This window comes from Musca domestica, unplaced genomic scaffold (assembly GCF_030504385.1).
Source record: "Musca domestica strain aabys unplaced genomic scaffold, Musca_domestica.polishedcontigs.V.1.1 245, whole genome shotgun sequence".
NCBI classification, from domain to species: domain Eukaryota; kingdom Metazoa; phylum Arthropoda; class Insecta; order Diptera; family Muscidae; genus Musca; species Musca domestica.
In genome coordinates, this window is record NW_026712273.1 from 44156 (window position 1) to 68223 (window position 24068).

The 24068-nt window shown below is 32.9% G+C and overlaps 2 long non-coding RNA genes across 4 annotated transcripts; one reads left to right on the plus strand and one right to left on the minus strand.

The window, feature by feature from the left end:
- Nucleotides 1–207: 207 nt before the first annotated feature.
- Nucleotides 208–982, minus strand: LOC131802804 (uncharacterized). The gene is made up of 3 exons (XR_009342398.1): nucleotides 613–982; nucleotides 404–521; nucleotides 208–332 (listed from the first exon to the last, which is right to left on the minus strand). It is a non-coding gene; the product is annotated as an uncharacterized LOC131802804 (long non-coding RNA).
- A 7704-nt stretch (nucleotides 983–8686) lies between these two features.
- LOC131802799 (uncharacterized) lies at nucleotides 8687–23004 on the plus strand. 3 transcript variants are annotated; one of them, XR_009342395.1, is made up of 3 exons: nucleotides 8687–8888; nucleotides 19062–19116; nucleotides 22043–23004. It is a non-coding gene; the product is annotated as an uncharacterized LOC131802799 (long non-coding RNA). The 3 variants fall into 3 exon arrangements; XR_009342396.1 differs by having other exon boundaries at nucleotides 22051–23004; XR_009342397.1 differs by lacking the exon at nucleotides 22043–23004 and adding an exon at nucleotides 19485–20617.
- The last annotated feature ends 1064 nt before the right edge of the window (nucleotides 23005–24068 follow it).

Here is a 24068-nt window from a genome sequence, read left to right on the forward strand (position 1 = left end):
ACGAATCACGTACGTGATTTCTAAATATTCGGATGTACCGTAAAAAAAAGAATTTAATTATATATGTTCACATAAAAATGTATTTAAAATAAAAATAATTCAGCTTTTATGATTATAATTTGTACTGTAGTATCAATAAATGCAATTGTAAAAAATATAGTAAAAAATTAAATAAGAGAATGAAAATAAAAAATGAAATAAAAAAATAAAAAATTAGGAACTGCAATCGGGCCGTTTTCTATTTATAACGCGGTCTCTAGCGTGAACAAAATGTTTTTGTAGGATTATGTTCATATCCTTGTCGTTGCTTGAGTATTTGAGATGACACATATCTGAAATAAAATATGTACAAGTCAGTCAATTTTACTAATTCTTTATATACGTGTTAAAAAGACAAACTTACTTTTGATTACTGTAACTAAATAACACTTTTTTGCACTCAGATATACCCTGTCCCGTTCCAGCTGTATTGGCAGGCTAATTTATCTGAAAAACCTTTCGGTTTTTGCAATAAACTCTTTCTGGAAATAGATAATCAAAAGAAATATATAAGTATTATTAGTTTATAAAGTAGTGAATTAATCAATCAAATACCCAATATTCTGTACTTACAAATCAAGTTCTGTCTCATTTTGCTTTACCAATTCACGTTTCTGGACAGTTTCTTCATTTTTCTCATATTCAGTTTTACTTCTTTTTTGCAAAATTAAATTTTCTGACTCTTCTTTGCCATCGTTTTTATTTTAGCCTCTTCTATTTTTGTAATTTAACTTCTGACATTTTCTTATATAAACGTACACTTTTTCATATTTTTTCACTTTTCAATACTATACACTTTTGCTGTTGATGCCTCCACGCACTTTTTATAAATGAACAATAATTCAACTTTTTGATAGTCACAAACAAAATTACCCTTGCATAACAAAACAAGCAGCATTTATGCACTTACCTGTGCGAAATGTGATCAAAAAATACGTAATTTTGATCACTTTTCAAACAGTTGCAAGATCTTTTTAAGACTAATCATTTTTCAATCTCTAGATGATCGCAATACGATAATAAATAACGGAAAAATGGTCACATTTTGCACATCTCAATGATTGATTTGCGATTCCCCTACATTTTGTTGTTGTATTTTAGATTGATCTCTTTACACTGAATAGAGAGAGTCATTTTCGAGTCGCTTTTCGATCTTACAAGTCAGTTAATCATTTTTTGGTCACCAAGAGGACTCGAAGAAGACTCATCAAAGTGATTTTTTCAAAAACAATCTTCCAAATGCTAGCTGGGAAGAAGGTAAAATCATGTAATCAAAGGTTAACAATTTTGTTTTCAAATTTATACATTTGACAACATCTCATTGTCAAAATCTATATTCATAAATCTATTAAATACACACAAAATCAGATATGGGAACTTTTTTTATGCATCGAAATGCTGAAATGAGGTTACCTTTATTTCATTGTACCATGCCTTTAGCCTTACAACTTCAGAAGGTTTTTATAACTTGATTCGCCCAAAATGTGCCCCATAAAAATAATGGTTTCAGTTCATTTTAGTCGATCTAACCATGTGATCCATTCGTCTTTCTGATATACAGGGTGAGATGAAAAAACTGCAACCAACTTCAGACTGCTGTAATTTCTAAGCCACTCGTCCGACAGCTGTTAAAATTGTTCCAGTAACAGCTCATTATATTCTTTTCAAGCGTTTTGGTGAGAATTTTCCAGAAAAAAAGTTATTCGTGATGGAATTAAAGCGTGATAGTGTGATTTCTTTATATTTGGCAGGAAAACCACAAAGGGGCTATCGTTAGAGCACTTCAGCATTTTAATGTGAATAAATCTTTTGTGTCTCGTACCACTGCTCGTTATCGTAATACTGGTAGCGTAGTCCGACGTCAAGGAAATGGACGGAAGGAAACGGCAACATCAGCAGAAATGGTTCAAAAAGTAAAGAAGCGACTTGATCGAAACCCGCTTCGCAGTGGCCGAATAATTGCTCGTGAGCTGAACATATCGCGACATTTCCTTCGGCAAATATTAGAAAATAAGCTCGGGGTAAAGCCATTGAATTTCCAAAAAGTTAAAGAACTTCCACCGCAACAGGAAGAAAATAGACTCAAAAGAGCTAAAGGGTTGCTTCGCTTGGCCGAAAGTGGTGAACTGCCGAGTTTGGTTTTCTCCGATGAGAAAACATTCGTTGTCCAGCAGCAGTGAACAAACAAAATGATCGTGTTTACTTGCCAAAGAGGTCAGCTGAACGCCAAATCCAAAATTTCTCCCACAACATATCAAAATTTTGTATACTCATAACTCTCACAAATACAAAGCATCCCACTCCTATCTAACTTCGCACATCCTAGTATGTCTGTATACACAAAACCTGATCTGAAGATGGGATGCAACACATGATGTTGCACAGGGCAACAAACAATGTTCGAAGATGAAAAGTGGTCGTCACACAGGAATTTTCTTCTAAAAAATTTAAGAGCCATATGCTTGGGATTTATGGTCTTCTTCGTATTTAGGAGCAATTAAAAATATACATTGAGCCAGCTTCTCTTTTCTTGCAAAGAAAACACGTTCTCATATTTTCAAATTCAAGGACTCCGGTTGAAATTCAAAGACTCTGGTTGAAGTCCAATCTTCAGAAGTTACCCCTAATAATCCACAGATTCCGCCTTCAATAATCATATGTGCTCCAGAAAATGTTCCTTCTACTAGTAATAACACTTTAATCGTAGTTGCTCCCAGAAAAAGTATATTTGTTTCTAGACTACATCCTAGTACTTCTGTAGATAACATTAGTAATTATATCAAGTCCAAAATTCAAAATGTTCTTGATAATGATTATAACATTTTGAAATTTAACTCATCTATACCACGTGATTTATCATCATTTAAAATAACGGTTCATTCTGAATTGTATAATCTAATGTTAAAAGATTCTTTTTGGCCAAACGGTACATTGGTAAAAGAATTTGAATTTAGAAAAAGGCGAAATTTTGTAAAACCAATAACGCTACCTTGTGATTCGAATGTCCCAAAAAATAAATAAATCTATATCTTTGCTTTATCAAAATGTTAGAGGCCTAAACACTAAACTTAAAAATACATATTTAAAGTCTTTTTTGAATCAGATCTTAAAATTCTCGTTTTTACAGAAACTTGGCTTAAACCGTGATACTGAAATCTTATCCGATCAATACCAACTTTTTAGAAATGATAGATTAAATAAAGTTGGTGGAGGTGTACTCATAGCAGTTCACAATTCCATTTCCTCTGAGCGTGTTGTGCTTACTGATAGTCAAGATGTTGAATTTGTATGTGTGAAATTATCTTACATTAACCAAACTAATTATATAACATGTTCGTATATTCCTCCAAATTCTGATTCAAACATTTATTTAAAACATTCTGAATTAATTTGTCTTGGAGATTTTAACTTACCAAATACATCGTGGACCCTTGATGATGACACGGCACATTATGTAAAAAATATTTTTGACCAAGGTCTATATCATCTCAATAATATTTATAATTTTAAAGGTAAAATATTAGACTTAGTGTTTTCTTCATCCGTTAATACTTCATTAAATAAATGTTCACCTTTTGTAGAACCGGAAGATAAATATCACCCAACACTTGTCATAGACCTTGAACTTAATATTCAAACAAATTATGCAAAACCACAAACTAAGCCTCACAAATTAATTTTTTCTAAGACTAATATTGATCTCCTTCGTTCTATATTATCCAATTCAAGTTGGTCTCATGAAGGTGACATTGAATTTCAAATTTTTATAGCGTACTTAAAAATGCGTTAACTATATCAGTTCCATTATTGAAGTTCTATCCTGACTCAGGACCATTTTGGTTTACTCCACATCTTAGTCGCTTGCGCAACATAAAAAGTAGGTTATTTAAAAAATTTAAAGTATGTAATACCACTTTAAATTATACAAAATATTCACAAGCTCGAAGTAAATATAACATTGAAAATTTAAAGTCTTATTCGATTTATTTAAGAGAAGAGTCCTAAAAGCTTTTATAAATTTGTAAATTCAAAACGTAAAGTCCGCGAATTTCCTAGTAGCATGAAACTTGGTTGCAGGGAATCAGGGGACCACCTTGAAATAGCAAATTTGTTTGCTGACTTTTTTCAAAATACTTATTCTAAGCCTTCATCCAATCATAATGACAACTATGCTTATAATATTAGTAGATTAAATTATTTCCCCAAATTATTCTGTCAGAGGAGGAAGTTTTAAATGCTCTTCTATCGTTAAAAAGTAGTAATTCCCCTGGTCCTGATGGAGTACCTGCTTACATTTTAAAGTCATGCGCATATGAGCTTTATTTACCTCTAACCACTATATTTAATTATTCTTTGACATCTGGTTATTTTCCTCAAGTATGGCGATCTAGTTTTATTATTCCTTTGCATAAAGCTGATAATAGAAGTGTCGTCGAAAATTATAGGGGTATTGCAAAATTAAGTGCAATACCGAAATTGTTTGAGTTTTTAGTCTCGCGTAGACTAACACACTTTGTTTCGTCTATAATATCGCCTTACCAACATGGATTTGTAAAGGGTAGGTCAACTGTAACTAATTTATTAGAACTTATATGTTATGTACACAGGGGGTTTTCAATAAAATGCCAAACTGATATTATATATACTGATTTCAGTAAGGCTTTTGACAAAGTGGATCACACATTATTATTACATAAACTTGACAAAATGGGTTTCGCAACATTATTTTTATCATGGATATCATCTTATTTGCAAGGGCGTACACAGAGAGTTTCTTTCAATAATGTTCTTTCTAAACATATAACTGTGTACTCTGGTGTCCCCCAGGGTAGCCATTTAGGTCCTCTACTTTTTGTATTGTATCTAAATGACCTTCCAACGGTTATACGTTACTCTAAGATCCTAATGTTTGCTGATGATGTCAAACTAGTTCCCTTAACTTGCAACATGATATCTACTGCCTTGTTAAATGGTGCAGTGCTAATGGTATGACGCTAAATCTCAAGAAATGTAAAAAACTGTCTTTGTTTAGAACACAACCTTTTAAAAGTGATTACCTCATTGGTTCTTACAAATTGGACAATGTAGACTTATTCGTTGATCTTGGTGTAATTTTAGACAATAAATTGCGTTTTAATTTGCATATTGATTCATGTGTAAATAAAGCCAAGTCATTGCTGGGTTTTATAAAAAGATGGTCAAAAGAATTTGACGATCCTTATGTGACTAAGCGTTTATTTATTAGTTTGGTTCGGCCCACTTTAGAATACGGTTGCGTATTGTGGAGTCCTTTTTACAAAACATATTCTGCTAAATTGGAATCATTACAAACCCAATTTCTTTTATTTGCTCTCAGAGGATTAGGATGGGATATAAATGATACACTTCCACCATATGAGAATCGCCTAAAACTAATTGATCTTCCGACACTGGAAAAGAGACGTTTAATGTTAAGAGCTTTATTTATTATAAAACTTTTGCGTGGCGAAATCGATTCACAGTTTTTAAGCGGTGAATCGTAATACTCGAAATTACATACCACTTAAACTTTGCTTGGCTAAATCCAATTATGAATCTTATAATCCTATGAGGTCTTTATGTGATATCTACAACAAATTATATAATAAGATATCATTGACAGACCCTTTGCATGTCATTAAACACACTATTTTACATCTTTAGTATTAAAGCAAGTAGTTGCCAGATTCTCTATTCTCTACTCTTATCTGTTATATGTTGTTTTATTTCTTGTGTGTTGTCTTTATTTGTGAATTTAAACAACCGGCTGATGTATAACTGTAGCTGGTTTCCCTAACGTACTAACCCTCCATAGTTCGGACTATGGGGTGTACGCACTCCCTACGTAATTGGGAGGTGCCCCCCTCGGTCGGCAGGGGCGGGTGAGAGTGGCGTTGGGACCGATCGATAAAAAAAAGGAAAAGTTTTTATTTTTGAAATATAACTGACAACTGTTATGTGTTTAGATAAAATCTCAGTCAAAATCATTTTGACAATGAGATGTCAAATGGACTATCATGAAACAAGTAAAAACGAAGCTAAGGTCGACCGGCCTCCCTCCACCGTTTAGAAGGAACTTAAAAAAATCCAAAGACTGCCACTTAAATGAATACCGTTATATGGAGACTATACAAAGACGTATACCTGCTTAAGAATTTTTTTTTGTCATAGGCTGTAGTACCGATTACGAACTTCAAATACGAAATTTGAAACAGTTCCGGTGAATAATGTCGTTAAAATCATTAAAATATCAGGAGGATATGCGAAAACGTGAGCCCATTACGAAATTTGTTACAATTTCGGTGAATAATGTCGCCAAAATCATGAAAATACCGAGTATCGGGAGGTACCGTTACATGGGGGTTATACGAAGACGTAAACCTGCATACGAAATTGTTTATCATAGGTTGTAGTACCCATTTGAAATAATTCCGGCAAACAATGTCGCTAAAATCATGAAAATACCGAATATCGGAAGGTACCGTTACATGGGGTCTATACGAAGACGTGGACCGACATGGCCCATTTACGAACTTAACCTGCCTACTGGTAAACTATGCATGTATGCAAAATTGTAGCCTTCTACCTCAATTCGCTCGAACCATGATCAAATCATGGTACAATAAAAAAAAGATCATATTTTTGAAAGAAAATCCAGGCATTTCATTTATTGTTCCCGCTCTTTAACTGATTTTAAAAATGAGGAAAATATTGAAAAATGAAAACAACTTGTTGCATACACATTTGACAGGAAGCGGGCATAGCCTCAGGGCTGTATTTCTGTAGTTTTGCAGCGGTTCTACCTCCGTATTGTACCATTGGTCGAATGTATAAAAATTAAACATTTTTAACATATGATTATCAGCGTAAGATGTAGTTTTATACTGAATCCATATAGCAGATGTGAAGATTTGTCAAAATTTCGATACTTAAAGACACAGGAACTAACAGCACTGACGCCTTAAGATGAAGCGTTTAATCTCTATTTTATATGTATTTATATGTTATAAATATAAACGTACACGTTTATATTTAAGACAAGATAAAAAAAATCGTCTTCATAAGATTTGGAACATATATCTGTGCCCCCTACGTGCCCCGTGCCGAAAATAATAGATTATTTTATTGTAATTTTTAAAAATGTACTCCACGTCATACGTACATTTTTTTTAATTTACAAGATCGAGTTCTTCACCAAATGGTTTGCCATATTCGATTTAGCAAATAAGTCTTCCTCTATTTATTTACCATAATTTGAAAATTATATAGACCAGCGAACTTCATTCAAATAGCAAATGACTAATGAACTCAAATTTAAAGAAATTTTATTTTCCCGAAAAAGTATAGTAATCTGTATATCGCTAAAATAAACAAATCAAATGTTGCATATTTAAAAGCCTATTTCACATTATGAGACTCCGGTATGGAGTTGCGTTATTCCTAGTTTCTTGAATATGAGGTACCTTTCTGGTTGAACCATGGTTGTTGTACAAAAGGACTTTCTGTTACCCATGGTACAATGAAGACAAGGTAGGCCTTGGTACAATGATATCAAGGTAGGGCTATGATTCTATATGATTTCAATTTTTTTATTTTCTTGGCTTAATATGTCATCTTTATTTGTTTATGTATGTGTTTTCTTTTCAATAACAAAAAAATTGTTCAGAAAACATTCAAATTCGGATGTTTTCAAAATGTTTATTTCATCGTATGCATCGACAAAATCTAGAGTTTTTGTAGCGAAATAATCCTTTAGAGATATATAGAACCTGGTTTTGAAAAGAAGTGTTGACCTTTCATTCGGTTTTCGCGGTTGTCAATTATTTATTCAAAATAAATGCAACAAGTTGTTTGATTTTTTTATTTTTTTTTTGATACTAATTCTGACATTACAAGCCAAACAGGTAGACCTCTATACTTGCAATTTTTTTAAAGTTGGCCTACCTTCTCTTCATTGTACCATGAGGTAGGCTAACTTGAAAAAAGTTGCAGGCTACGAGGTCTACCTGTAAGGATTGTAGTGTCAGAATTACTATCAAAATAAATGCAACTTTTTGCATTGATTTTGAATAAATAATTAAAAAACGCGAAAACTGAATGAAAGGCCATACTTTATTTTTAAAATCATGTTCTACACATGGTACAATAAAGAGGTAGAACAGAATCGTAAAACTAAAAAATACAGATCTGAGGGTATGCCCGCTTAAATCAATAATACACACGCATACACATATAAAGTTCACATTTTAAACCAAGAAAATAAAAAAAATTAAATCATATGTTAGTTCTGTCTTAACTTGATTTCATTGTACCATGTTGTTACCTTTTTATTTACAATGACTTTTGGAGAGAAACGTCGAAGACGTACGTCCGGTATTACCCAAGTCACAAAATGGCCTACAATGTTAATTATTTTTATTACGATATTCATTTTACGATATTCATTTTACTCTCTCAATGTTTCACTATTTTCCCAGTGTCACCCTCGATTATGATTTTCTATTTGGATATTGACATTTTTATCTACATTGAAATCGACACATATTGACATCACTGTTTTATATTTGTCTTCTTTTTGGTCTGTCATTCGGGAAACAAGGTGGAATGGAACATTTCAATCATTCAAAACAAAACGAGAGTAAAACATTTCTTCAGTTCTTTTGTTGCGGCGTTTGCTGATAAAGTTCGTTCTTGTCGTTAGAAAAGAAATAACTCGAAACTCCTAACGCGTGAAATTATTTGCCATAAAATACATAAAAGTTTTGAAGGAAAATAATTTGTGATTGGCGTTTGATGTTTTCGAGGGCAGTTTTAACAACGAATTAACCAGAGTAAGTTCCCCAAATCAGACTTCGTCATCTTCTTGCTGAGGGTGTGAGAGTATGTGGATAAATTGTGAAAAAAACGACTCATCTTGATTTGGTGTTGTGTTATTAATTTTCATTTCGTACAATCGTTTTTGCTTAGCCCTCATCGTACTATATACGTGGTTTGCTGTGCCTTAGTGGATTTCTCACGTTTGGAAAATTTTGTGCCATTCGAACCTTTCAATTGATTTTTTCCAAACCTGCATTTTGTTGCCCCACTTTTGTGGCAGTGCATGAATGCATTTACACGAACCTACAGGCATACATACATATGAATGCATGAGTATTTGAACTCTGACAGTCCCAGGCGCCACCCTTCGCCCCATAGTCTTTTCTGACTCTGATAGAACGAGCATTAGTTGGCCAATTTGTGTGATTGTGTAGCGAGGGCCATTCATTTGAAATTTGGTATGTGTGTCTTCGCTTCTTAATCATGTTTTTTTTTTTTCTTTTCTAATGTCATTGCTGTTCTCTTCTTCCGTTTGTTGTTTAATTTCGCCTTTCATGGCCTTCGTGTTTCATAATTTGTTGCAAAAATTGAAGACAATCAATGGAATGAAAGCAACAACAAACAACAATATATAATACCGGCATGTCATCTCCAGCTCTGAGGAACAAAATGGAAATTCCTCGATGAGGGAATGGAACGGCAAACATGACTTGTCAAATGATTAAACGATGGCAATATATTTAAAATACAAATTGCCTTCAATAATGTGGAAACCTTAACTTGAATTCTGCACGGATTTGTATTCAGTGTTCTGCTATTTTCTACATTGAGAGCAGAAAGATATTTGGAACTTCAAAAAAACATGAGAGGTGGCAACAACAGCTGATGCATGAAGTAAATACGAATGAAATGAAACAAATTTAGGAATAATATGGATAAAGAAAGTGGCATTTAGGCTGCCGTCGACAAGAAGTCTTTAAGTAGAAAAAGTCACTTTTTTCAGAAAACCCTTTTGACAACGTCGACCTACATGCAGTTTAATTGCCTCCTTAAAGCAAAGCTAGCCATGAGGCAACATTTCCACTGACTGCTGTGAAAAAGTTGGTCATGGTACACACTTCCCAAAAGGCAAAGATTTCTTGCTTTGAAAGATTTGACATATACTTTTAAATTTGAGAACTTCTCAATACTTTCACACCAGCTCGTGCAACATGATTTTTTATTTAAACTCAAACTTAAATATTGTGGTAAAGGTTTTCTACTATGGTAAGAACATCTACAGGCAAATGAACTCCTATCCCCAAAGATATCAGCTCGAATTGACGAATTGAACAAATGTATGGGGCTCAATTGTAGTTTAGTAAAAATCCTTTATTTTCGAAAAATTTTGCAGAGGCAGTGACGGTTGCGGTTATCCAAACGTCGAAAAGGCCGCATTATAGGAGTCCACAAAATAAATGCCAAACTAAAGTTGACACTATAACCTTTCCAAAATGCTGCAAAGTGTGTATATCTTTCCTGGATCCGGACATATGGGTCTTTGAACCGGGACAGCCCGCATAGACTGCATCCTAGGCGCACCATTCCCATGTAACAATTAAGACTACTTTCACTGTAAATGGTGTTAGCCGAATTCACAATCTATGGCATTAAGGATTATACGGGTATTCTAGGATATTTTGCTATTACTTACATATAAAACTCAAAAATAACATTTCGTGGAGTATTTTTTATTGCATCTTGTATATTATGTTCTTTGTACTTTGGTAATTAAAATGCATTTTTAGATTGTCATTTTTCTGGGGATGTTTCGAACTGAACGAATACCTAGGTTATGTTAATACCTAGGTTACCTTTTTTTCCACATTCTCTTATACAATTTCTATTTATTCGAATCTGTTTGTATTTTTATAAAAATTATAACGTGAATTTTATTCTAATGCATAATATGAAAATTACTGTGTTACCTAAAATTCGACCTTTTTCACCTCAGAAGTAAAACACATGTATTTATATGAGAGTTACCCAAATACGTTGTGTGTTGAAAATATAAATGAATATACAAAAAATTTGAACGTTTGTAATTGCCAAATATTACAATGGCGGGAATTCAACAAAGTATCAATAATAAAGCATTAATATTTGGTAGATTTTAAGATATGGACCTGACGTATTTAAGTATAAGCCTATTTCTAGAATTCTCTTTTGAAGACTTGATAAATTACTAAACGACATGCCTTTTAAAACACTTTAGTTTTTTATATAAACTAAACTTTGTTTTATGTATGCCTGATTGTTTCATTTTAAGATATTCTGTCATGTGACGAAAACCAAAATATCTCATTTTTTTATAATTATCGTACTTCCGTTCCTGGAAAAATGCAATGTTCTGCGTTTTGATTCCATTAAAATCTGTTCAAAATAAACTGCTGACTTCTCTTATAATAGTAATGATGGGAATAAAAATTTCTACTCAAATACGATGAGATACGTATATCAGTAACTTTGATATATATTAAATAAATGTCGTATATGCCGCATTCACTTCCAGTCATAGTCCATCCCGCCATAATACAAAATAGCTTGTAAAATATTGATTCCGAAAACATGTGTCTGATGTAAACCAATCTTCCACCTCGATTGCAAGTGATCATTATTAATTGTTTTTAGTAAGTGGTTAAGAGTTTTCCTGACCTCTGCAAGTAGTCAGACTGAGCTAACCTTTTGTAGAATTGATTGTGGGTGGCATTCGAGCATTTCGGGGACACCATGTGTGAGAAATAAAACAATATGCACTATTTAATGAAAAGTGCAAATTTCTCACACAAAATACTATATATTGTACTGCAAGTGTAATTGTTGTGCCTGCCGTCTGCATCAGGTTTTGCCGTATAATTCTCTCGTGTTATGTAAGAAACGTAAATCGAGAAGAAAGTCCATAATTTTCTTCAATTTAAATGTAAATTTGCTATGTGCACAATCATTCATATGACTAGATAACATAAATAACAATAAATTTGAATCAGACTTTACTTATCGCACACACAAACACACCCATACCCGCGGTGTCATGCACTCACACTTAAGCAAACACGAGATTTTACCATTGAATGTCAAAAATTATATCAACATCACCTTCAAATGATAAAAAAATATATATGCCAAATTAGCACCCGTCACAAATTGATAAGCATTTGTTGTAGTGTGTCAGCAGTGCGAGTTGTCGTCACAAGGAAAATAAATAATTGTCGAAAGAAGTGTTGTTATTTTAATCATAGAATAGAGGAGGTTCGATAGATATTCAAACTGAGGCAAACCCCAAAATGGAAAATTTCATGATTTGTTCAATCAAAAGTATTTGTAAAAAGCCTGTGATTTCGAGATCAGTTGTTGACGCGATTTGTGATAAACAAGATGTTTACAAATTATTATCAATTTGACGTCGATATGTCCATTCTTAGCGTTACACGTAATAATAACTGATAACAATTTATAAAAGAGAAATCTTTTAATCAATTACATACATTCAGTAATTTCTAAAAATTGTAAAAATGTGTTCTCTCTCCCATACCGCGAACAAGTCAATGAATGTTTGCTACGTACAAATTCAATTTCCCGTTCCCCCATTTCGACGATGACGACTACAGTGTGCAGGTTAATTATTCTGAAATAGCCTTTTAATGGCTTTTAGATTCTTATTTAATTAAGCCAAAAAATAAACAACGAAGGCTCGTGCGTACATATGTATGTAGTTTTTTATAACAAAATACAATTCGCTTTCATTTGATTAAAAACATCTTTGAAATATATAGCGATAGTAGCAGTAGCAGCAGTAGCACAATTTACCCTCTGCCCAGTATTGTTTCATGGATCATGTCTTGAAAAGATACAGGGTGATATGAAAAAACTGCAACCAACTTCAGACTGCTGTCATTTCTAAGCCACTCGTCCGACAGCTGTTAAACTTATCCCAGTGATAGCTCATTATATTGTTCACAAGTGTACAAAAGCATTTTGGTGAGAATTTTCCAGAAAAAAGTTATTCGTGATGGAATTCAAGCGTGATAGTGTGATTTCTTTATAAATGGCTGGAAAACCACAAGCGGCTATCGTTAGAGAACTCCAGCATTTAAATGTGAATAAATCTTTTATGTCTCGTACCATCTCTCGTTACCGTGATACTGGTAGCGTAGCCAGACGTCAAGGAAGTGGACGAAAGAAAACAGCAACACCCGTGTCGCAGTGGCCGAAAAATGGTTCGTGAGCTGAACATATCGCAATATTCCATTCGGCGATTCCAAAAAGTGCAAGAACTTACACAAAATGATCGTGTTTACTTGCCAAAGAGGTCAGCTGAAAATGTGCACCTTCGGTTGGCCACCAGAACTCAAGCGCCGCTCGAATTAATCGACCGAAAATTATCGCGAAAATATTCTGGAGGGTGTATTAAACATTGGCCACGTGAACATTTTAGCACTCAGCACGCGCCACCCAAGAATGGTTACAAAATGATGTTCCTCGCTTCATTTCCAGCGCACAATGGCCACCAAAATCTAAGGATACCAATCCGTTGGACTATTGTGTCTGGAGTATTTTGGATAGCAGGGTTGGCACTAAAAAATACCAAAGTGTCGATCACATTCAGCAAGCTCTTCGCCGTGAATGGACCAAAATACTGCAGAGTTGGACTATTGTGTCTGGAGTATTTTGGATAGCAGGGTTGGCACTAAAAAATACCAAAGTGTCGATCACATTCAGCAAGCTCTTCGCCGGGAATGGGCCAAAATACCGCAGAGCAACATTCGCATGAAGACCATAATTCGACCCATAGGTGACCAATTCGACCAAATCTAAACTAATTCTAAAATTTTATGCTATTTCCGACATTTTTGCTTTCACTCAATAAAATTAAAAAAATGAAAAAATTATGGCGTTTGACTTTGTTGCCGTTTTTTATTTCACCCTGTATATCATGTAGTTAATGGTCTTGAAATCAGACTAAAATAAATAACAAAATTTAATCTTACTATAATAAAGTTCCATACCATTCCTGTTCAATAAAACAAACATTTCAAAAAGTTACCTGCTGGTAAGTCATTGTATTTGCAGATTTTTTAAAATATGAAAAATGTTGGTTTCGAATGAATGCGAAATAATATAAATTTTATATTTAGGATGGTAATGAAGAATGTCTCTACTTTAGAAAATTATTGTTTATAAATATATGTAAGTTTTTCGCACCCAATGCAAAAATTGAAATACTCTAGGAGTTCCAAACAACTGTTCGGCCCATTCGTCGGGATAATTGTTCACTACCTGCTCTGCATGTATCCAGTTTTTGGGTGCGGTCTTAAAGTAAAAAAGCAATTTCAAAATCTTCTGAAAATGTATGTCGTATAATCAAGCAAATACTAAAATAAATGCCTTGCCCCACTGTATATATTCGTATATATATATTACAGCCAGAACAAAAATAATTGTGCCGGGGGCTTTCCCGTTATAAGTGATTTTCAAATAAATTTGTTTTCTACAACGAAATCTTTAGATGCAGTCCAGACGCGAGAGTTAAGCAAATACAGATTCTGGCTTACTTACTTTGTTGTAGTACACAAGGTAAATAAACAAATTAAAACGTAAATTATGGTTAAGTTAAAACGTATTATTTTCGGGCCATAAAATGTATGCGGTCATGTGCATTTGATATTCAAATAGTCTATTTGACATTGACTGCCAATGTGTGTTGTTGTGATTTTGTATTTGTCACTTGAACAAAATAACACGAGTATGAATTCGAGTGGAACTTGGTTCAGTTCATTTCTTAATGTGTTAGAAAAAAATAAGCATGGGTTAACAATTCAAATAACTAGGTTCACGTTTTCTCTTATGGGATACCATATTGCCATTACAGGTCATCAGGGGCTTACCAAAAGCTAAGGTGATTCGATGCAATTTTGTAAAACATGCATTCGCTTACAATTAAATTAACTTTCATGAAAAAAAGCATTATTTACTTTTTAGTAACTTAAGAAGTAAACAAATAGTAAGTTCGGCCGGGACGAACTTTTGATTCCCTCCCATGATATATACAAAGGCAGTTAGACTCTCATTATAAACTTCAAATACAAAATTTCTGACTATTCCGTTGAAAAAAAGGGGTGAAATGCTCAAAATGAGGTGGTACCGTTACATAACCGTTAGGAACATATAACAGCCTTTAAATTTTAACCAACTCTTCGAAAATGTGCAGAAAATCGCCGAAAAGCTTAAAACGAGGAGGTTCCATTTTATGGGGGCAATACGAAAAAGTTGGCCGATAAAGCCGTTCATGAATATACAAACTTGGTTGCATGCATGGTACAATGAAGAGAAGGTAGGCCAACTTTGAAAAAATTGCAAGTATAGAGGTCTACCTGTTTGGCTTGTAAGGTCAGAATTAGTATCAAAACAATAAAAAAAAATCAAACAACTTGTTGCATTTATTTTGAATAAATAATTGAAAACCGCGAAAACTGAATGAAAGGTCAACACTTCTTTTCAAAACCATGTTCTATGTATCTCTAAAGGATTATTTCGCTACAAAAACTCTAGATTTTGTCGATGCATACTATGAAATAAACATTTTGAAAACACCCGAATTTGAATATTTTCTGAACAAGTTTTTTGTTATTTAAAAAAAAAAACACATACATAAACAAATAAAGATGACATATTAAGCCAAGAAAACAAAAAATTAAAATCATATGGTATCATACCCCTACCTTGATATCATTGTACCATGCTTGGTTGGGTCTTAAATGATAACGGAATAATAAACATAATATACCTTCCATGGTAGAGGGTAAAAAAGTTTACAAATTATACTTTCTACTTCAAAAGGTGAAATATTAAAAGCATTGGAGAGCGTTTAATAATACCCATATTCCACCAACATTTCATCAATTGGAATTATAAATAGGAACAATACTCACCAAAATAGAAGAAACAAGTGGTATGATGGAATGTTGTAATCATGACTAATACTTATGTTGCAACGTATGCGAAGCTATTTTGTATATTAGTTACACAAAATGCACTGATTGATTTACTGAGGAAAATATTCAAAACAAAGCAACAATTTGTATATTTTTGATAGTTTTCAAAACGTCCAAAGTCGAAGCTTTTAAATGCCAGTACTTGAAATATTCAAATATTGTGTCCCATTTATTCCGATTTAAATATATAGCTAAGGCTTCCTATTTTACTTATTGAGATAGAAAGGTCCTAATAATATAGCGGATAATGAAACTGAATTTATTCCATTATTTAAACGTTACTTTTTGTCGAGATTTTTAATCAACGTCAAATATTTATAATTTTTTTTAATTTACCAAGAAATTATATAACAGTACAGGTATTCAAGTTTTGGCACGTCAAAATACCGCTTCAGATGTGCTTTTTGCTTCTTTTTAGTGTGTCGTAACAAACACATACGTATATGCAAATAATCGCTTCACCTTCAAACAAACTATTTACGAATAATCTGTTTTGAAAACCAAAACAATACACTACCCATTATTGGTTTTTAAAAATCGCTCCATTCTATTTTCACATGTGTGAGTCATTAGTGCCATTTATGCCAACGCTACGCTTAGATTTGTAAATGGAACAAAGTTTGAATTCATTTGAAAGTTGCGATATTCAAAAAGATCTGTCTACATTTCTATCAGAATGTTGTACGCAAATGTACAATAGAGAATAGTATCCAAAATGTTAATTGCTTTTTATACCCTCCACCATACTATGGAGGTTATATTAACTTTGTCATTCCGTTTTTAACTCCTCTAATCATGTTAGACCTAACAAAGTATATATATTCTTGATCAGCTTAAAATTCTATGTTGATTTTGCGATGTCCGTCTGTCTGTCTGTTGTAATCACGCTATCTTTCGAACGAAAAAATTTGCAGACATGTTTATTTTGCCAGTAGGCAGGTTGAGTTCGTAAATGGGCCATGTAGGTCCCTGTTTTCATTAGCCCCCATATAACGGTACCTCCCGATATTCGGTTTTTGATGATTTTAGCGACATTATTTACCGGGATTGTTTCAAATTTGGTATTTGAAGTTCCAAAGGGATACTCCAGCCTAAGACAGAAAATTGTCTGTGCAGGTCCACGTCTTCGTATAGCCCACATATAACGGTAACTCCCGATATTCGGTTTTTGATGATTTTAGCGACGTTATTCACCGAAATCTCTTTCAAATTTGGTATTTGAAGTTCGTAATGGATATACAGCCTATAACACGTCTTTGCATAACACCCATACAACTGTACCTCCCTATGTACGGTATTTTAATGATTATAGCGACATTATTCACCGGAATGGTTTCAAATTTGGTATTTTAAGTTCGTATTGGATACTACAGCTTATGACAGAAAATTGTCTTTGCAGGTCCACGTTTTCGTATAGCCTCCATATAACGGTACCTTCCAAAATGCCGTATTTTGATGACTTTAGCGACATTATTCACAGGAATTGCTTCAAATTTGGTATTTGAAGTTCGTAATGGATACTACAGTCTAAGACAGAAAATTGTCTGTGCAGGTCCTCGTTTTGGTATAGCCACGGTACCTCCCTATATTCGGCATTTTGACGATTTTAGCTACATTATTCCCCATTTTTTTCAGCTTTCGCATTTTAATATTGTAATGGCTTATGACAAAGTTGCCTATGCAGGTCCGCGTCGTCGTACAGACCCTAATATAACGGCAACATTCAGTAGTTTTAAGATTTTAACAGAATTTTTATTTTTTTTTTTTATTTTCCAAATGTTGGAGGGTATTCAAAGTTCCGCTTGGCCGAACTTACAGCTTTTTTACTTGTTAAAGTAACCCTTTGTAATATTTTCCAATTCCAAACATTCACATTTTTGTATTATTTTTCAAACACACAAAAAAGGAATTGTTCAATTGACATTGTTGAAATTGTTTAAAATTGAAATTTCGTGGGCCCGACGTTACTGGGAAACTCTCATATAAATACATCTGTTTAAATTGTGTGGTGAAAAACGTCGCTTAAATATTTTGGACGCTAAGGAAAAGTGGTATTCCTCCTGAATTTACATTATCTTGAACGTAGTAAGGTAAGCATGTTCCCATTGGTTAATAAGTTCTATTTAGGACTTATTAGACAGTTACAGTTTCTTAGAATTTGTTTTATCGAAACATATTTATTTGAAACATTTGGTTACAAAAAAAAATTAATACAAATCTTATTACCAATAAACAACTTAAATAATGCAGCAAAATTAATTTTTACAAAAAACTAATTATGAAAAGGAATCTAAAAAGCAAAAGCGTTACATTAATTTGTTTAGAAAGCTAACCAATCGCATTTGTTTAATTAAGAATCTAATATTAAAATAAATGAAATCCATTTTTCTATTAATGAGTATTTATTTAAAATTCGAATGGAAGAGAATAGTCGCTTTTACACACTCCATGGTGGATATGTACTTTGATTTCATGTTTCCGTTTGCAATCGATCGAAATAATCAGCTAGAAGATGGACTATGTTTCTTCACATTTACGAAATCTTCCAATTTAAGGTGTTTTTAAAGTTTTCACCTAATTTCATCGGCTCTACAAGTTTATATGTATTAACAATGTAGAATTACAGCTGATAGATGTGGATTTTACTCTTCTCTCTTCTAATATCGTAGACGCTGCAAACTACTTATAATTGGTTGTGGTCCACAGGAAAACGTAGGAATTTTATCGCTAATTTTTTGGCAAAGGGTTCGGTTCCTATTTAAAAATGTTAATATCTCAAGGAAGCGCTTTGTCTTTCCTTCAGCGTCTACTTCATAATCGGTGGTTATTTTCATGTAGCTAATTTTTGAGTGGTACAGTATAATAGTAAATATATTATTTACTCTAGGAAATGTTTGTATGCTCAGCATCTAATGGTTAACGTCATATTTTGTAGTTATTCGTTAATGTGGCCTCGGTTTGTTGCCTCTAATTTATATTGATTTTCATTCCTATTTTTTGTTAAGCATACATATTTATCTAGAGCTGCTGTGAAGAGCTCAGTGCCTTTTCCAAGCCATTTCTCAGTTGACTGGCTATGTAAACATAATTAAAATATTGCGCATATTAATAAGTATAATTAAGTGGCTGCTTTTTGTCTGTTTGGTTTATTTTTAGACATCTGAATTTTAGATCCACAGCATATTTGGATATTCACTGTTGCAAAGCAAAGGTAAGTTTGATTTGAATTAATGCTTAAATGATAAGGGCAATGAAGATACGTATAAAAAATACTCATTAAAGTTCATTCTTCCGCGAGTTTTACAATGTTTTCCTCAGCATATTGAATTGATATTTAAACGAAATTAAAAAATTTTGATTTTATTTGACACCTTAAAAATTAAATTCTGAAATATTTGTTTCCATATTAAAGCGTTATCTAAATACCAAGTAAAATACATGTACAATACAATACAATAAGGAGCTAGAACAGCTTCCTAAAACTACAGAAATACATCTCTGAGGCTATGCCCGCTTCCTTTCAGACTTATTCAAAATTGTATACAAAAAGTCGTTTTCATTTTTTTTATATTTTTCTAGATTTTTAAAAAGAATTAAATAGCGCGAAAAATTAAATAAATGCCTGGATTTTCTCCTAATAATATGATCCAAACTGTTCAAGCTTTCAATTTCATGGCTAAACTGGTTAATAGCTTTAATGCGCGAGCCGCAATGTACGTGTCTTTCAATCGTTGGTTTTCCAAATATTTTCTTTTTATTTTTCAAAACAATAAATACATACACAAATTGACAGAAATCGCCACATTTAGAAAAAAAATGTAATCAGGTGGTAGCTCTACCTTATATTTTTATTGTACCATGCATATATCTATATGAATGTTACCCAAATACGTCGGGCGTACAAAATTTCAAAGTTGAACATATTCAACATTGACAATTGAATTTTTGTGGGATGAAAATCGGAATGTAAATGGCATATATAACAATTGGATGAATGTTAAAACCTATCAATCTTTACAACGTTATAAGTCGGTGGATTTTAAGGTTTGGACCTGGCGCATTTGGGTAATACGGACGTTTATAAGAATTTACCGCATTGGGAAAATTGAAGATTTGTCTACGCTGCGTCGAATTTTATGTAGCGCTTTTGCTCGCCATTTATCTAAATGACAGAGACCATGGACGAACGACCTTCAAGGGAGAAAGCTGTGTTATAAGTGTGGAGGCACAACAATTTCTTCAAAAACGTAACACTAAAAACGTAATACTATTTTGCAAATATAATCCAGTAATAGTCCGACATCCCATTTTGTTTTTTATGTCCGAAAAATATCAAATCCTGTCTTAAAATCTCTCTTGCAGCGATAAATAAGGACTTTAAAAAACCTAAACACTGAAACAACAAATAACACATAAATCAATACAGATTTCTTGGCAATTGAACCATGCCGGCGCCATAAAAACGAGCCAATTTTTGCTAATTGCGATCAAATCACCTTTCCCCAATGAATTTACATTATCTTGAACAATAGTGTCGATAACAGTGACCAGTAATGACGAATAAATAACACAGAAATTCACGTGAGCTAAGTAAAGCAACAATAATGCCCATAAACAATACAAGAGTGTGTCTGTAAGCCACATGTATATGATAGTCAAATCTAAATCTATTTTTATGATCTAGTAGTAACGTAGTAAGGCTTTAACTATAAATTAGTTGACAGTGCAGTTAATAGGTAATGAAGGCACTGGCATTCCCATTTTTATATATTCGCTATGTTTGAACGTTAAATCTGTGATTGCATTTCTTGTTGGTTGGTGTTTTACGTTAAGATAATTCTATGATGGAAAGATGTTAATTAAACAAGTTTGGTACTCAACTTTATCATGTCTTTATGTTTTTCAAATGTACGTTAAGTCATATTTTTCACATCACTCTTTACTGTCATAAATGTGAATAAACGGTGCGATACATAAAATTTACTATAATTTAAACAAATTTAGTGTATATTTAAAGTATCACGCTCTCGATAAAACAAAAATTAATCACAATCAAGTATTTGGTAAATTATTACTCTGTTCCGGTAACTGAAAAAATCTATTAGTATTGCAATTTTTTTCGATATCATAAGGGCAATATCGGTTATCGTAGTAAAAAGTTTTAGATTCTTGCAGTTCTGTAACAGATCATATAGCTATGTTCATAAACTCGAATTGAATTTATAATATGGAAAATAATCATTTATATTTCAATATGTATGCCTTTTAAAATGCGATTTCTTCTATAATTATTTATTACTATTATCATTGACATTATTATGATTATGATTATTATTATAATTATTAAATTCATTCCCACAAAGAGAAATAAATTTAAATTAAATTTTTTAAATAAACATAAATGACCAAAATTTTTACAAAGCAAAGTACCGAAGACGATTCTTCTCTACAATAATACTACATAAGACTTGCCCTTTCAACAGTCGTTTTCGTTACACTCTAATAATCGTTTCTAAAATGTATGTATACAACAAGCAAATATATTTGCTTTATTACAGAATCTATTTTTAGTGATTCGTACATTTGTCAATTGAGCAGACGGTTTAAAAATAAAAAAATCACTCGAACAATAAACACACTAATGTTAAAAAGTATACCTCTCTGTTGAAAAAAAATGAACAGAATTGTTTGAGTCTGATATTCCAACCAATATATGCAGAATCAGATCGAATAAAGTCGTTTGTAAAGACAACAATAATATTGCTGAAATCTCAGAAAACTATGAACATTCTATTTAACCTATTTAAATATGTTATCCTGTCTACCTTTACAATATAAGACATATTATTCCTATAAATCCATGTATTTTGAAAACTTTTACGTACCATAAGAATATTTCATCATTGTATATGCGTGAAATCAACAGTTTCTTTTGTTGTTCGGATACAACCACATCAATGTGTGATAAGGAAATGAATTTATACACAGCAACAAGACAAATATTAACGACAGTGGTTTACTTGAGATTGCTGTACACACATACTGCGCATTATCACATTTCAAAGCGGGAGGAATGAACTTTAACGTCATTGTCCATGCAGCAAAAATATTTTTATACATTGATATTTCGATTTAAGATTTTTAGACGTCCTTGTTTCTTTTTTGCGTGGACATGGACAAGGTCGCCACATTGCAGATTAGACATTTGACGATTTTTAACTGTTCATAATTTATGCTTTGCTGTTGTGCACAAGAATACCGCCATGATTGATGGATTAGTGTAGGAACAAAATGCTGATATATTTAGCTATAAGACGTGACGTATTGACATATACTCTATATTCACGAGAAACACATTCAGTTCTGGCGAATTCCAATATCGTTTAATATTTTATTAAAAAATATGAAAGCATATCCAGAAATTTAAATTAAAATAAAAATTAAAAAAAAAAACTGAAAGTCGCTTTACTTTTATTGTTTGATCATGACAGAATGCAGTTCTACACATATTAAAGAATGATGGTCATCACCTTACCAATGTATGAAATTCTATAAGTATCAATTGTTATTGCTTTAGACAAAGACATAAAACTATAAAGACTGGGCAAAATGCATATGGGCTTTAATTTTTGAATCAGGTAATAGATGGCAGGAGACATAACAGAAATGCATTACAAAATTTTAGAAAAATATGTTATTCATATATCGCCGAAAAATGGCGGAAATACGCGGAAAAAAATATCAGCTATGATAGACATGCTCTCAAAAATCTATTCCAGAGCATTTTCTTGTACATTGTATCGATAAAAATCAACAACAACCCTTAAAAAGTGTCAGCTCTGTTAACTTATAACATAATGCTATGTCACGATATCGTGACATAACATATTTTTCCACTACCAACGCCATCTATTGAAGAAAAGTGAAAATGTAATGTCGCAACTTATTATATTATATGTCTTTGCTTTAGAGCCGGGTAATATAATAATTCAAATAAAACTTTTGGATAATGCTTAAAATGCATTCCTAAATTGCTTAAATATGACAATTTTCTCGTCTTAAACGCCGTGCAATAGACGACAATTTTACTCAAAATCGCTAAATGCATCCAAAAGCCATGAAATTTCATGTTCGATGTTTTAAATCTATGAATTTTTTTATGGAAAAATAAAAAAAAAACTATAATTAAAAAAATCTGTGTATTTTTAAAGTACCTGTCATCTCATTTTGGTAAGCTTTCCATTTATACTTGTAGTTATCCCTTAGTGTTTGTATTTAATCCGAACCATTTTTAAGCATTTCGAGTTTAAAATTAAAACGATTATAAGAAAAAAGCCAAATTACAAAAGTTTGATTTGCTAAGTAGTAGAAAAGAGCCATTAAAATTACCAAAAAGATTCTTGGAATTAAAATGATCTAGGGTGAGATAAAAAAAAACTGCAACAAAGTAAAACGCCATATTTTTTTTGAATGAAAGCAAGAAATATAGGAACAGCGTCAAATTTTAGCTTTGTTCGAATTGGTCATCTTTGGCACAAATTATGGCCTTCAAGCGGCCAATGAAACCGTCACAAGCTGCCCGAATGTTGCTCTGGTGAAGCGAGGAACCTCATTTTCTTACCATTCTTGGGTGGCGCGTGCTGAGTGCGATGGTGCTGAGTCGTGTTGGAATGTCCATGGTCTGCGGCCCACACCATCACCATGGCCGGCGCTGGAGTTCTGGTGGCCAACCGAAGGTACACATTTTCGGCTGACCTCTTTGGCAAGTAAACACTACCGTTTTGTTTGTTTACAAATTGCTGGACAACGAATGTTTTCGCATAGGAGAAAACCAAATTCGGCAGTTCACCCCTTTCGGCCAAGCGAAGCAACTCTTTAGCTCTTTTGAGTCTATTTTCTTTCTGTTGCGGTGTAAGTACTTGGACTTTTTGGAATTCATTTTTCATATTTACCGAATGGAATATTGCAACATGTTCAGCTCACGAGCCATTTTTCGGCCACCACGACGCGGGGTTCAATCAAGACGCTTCTTTATAAAGATTTATTTACATTTAAATGCTGGAGTGCTGTAACGATAGCCACTTGTGGTTTTCCACCCAAATATAAAGAAATCACACTATCACGCTTGAATTCCATCACGAATAACTTTTTTTCTGGAAAATT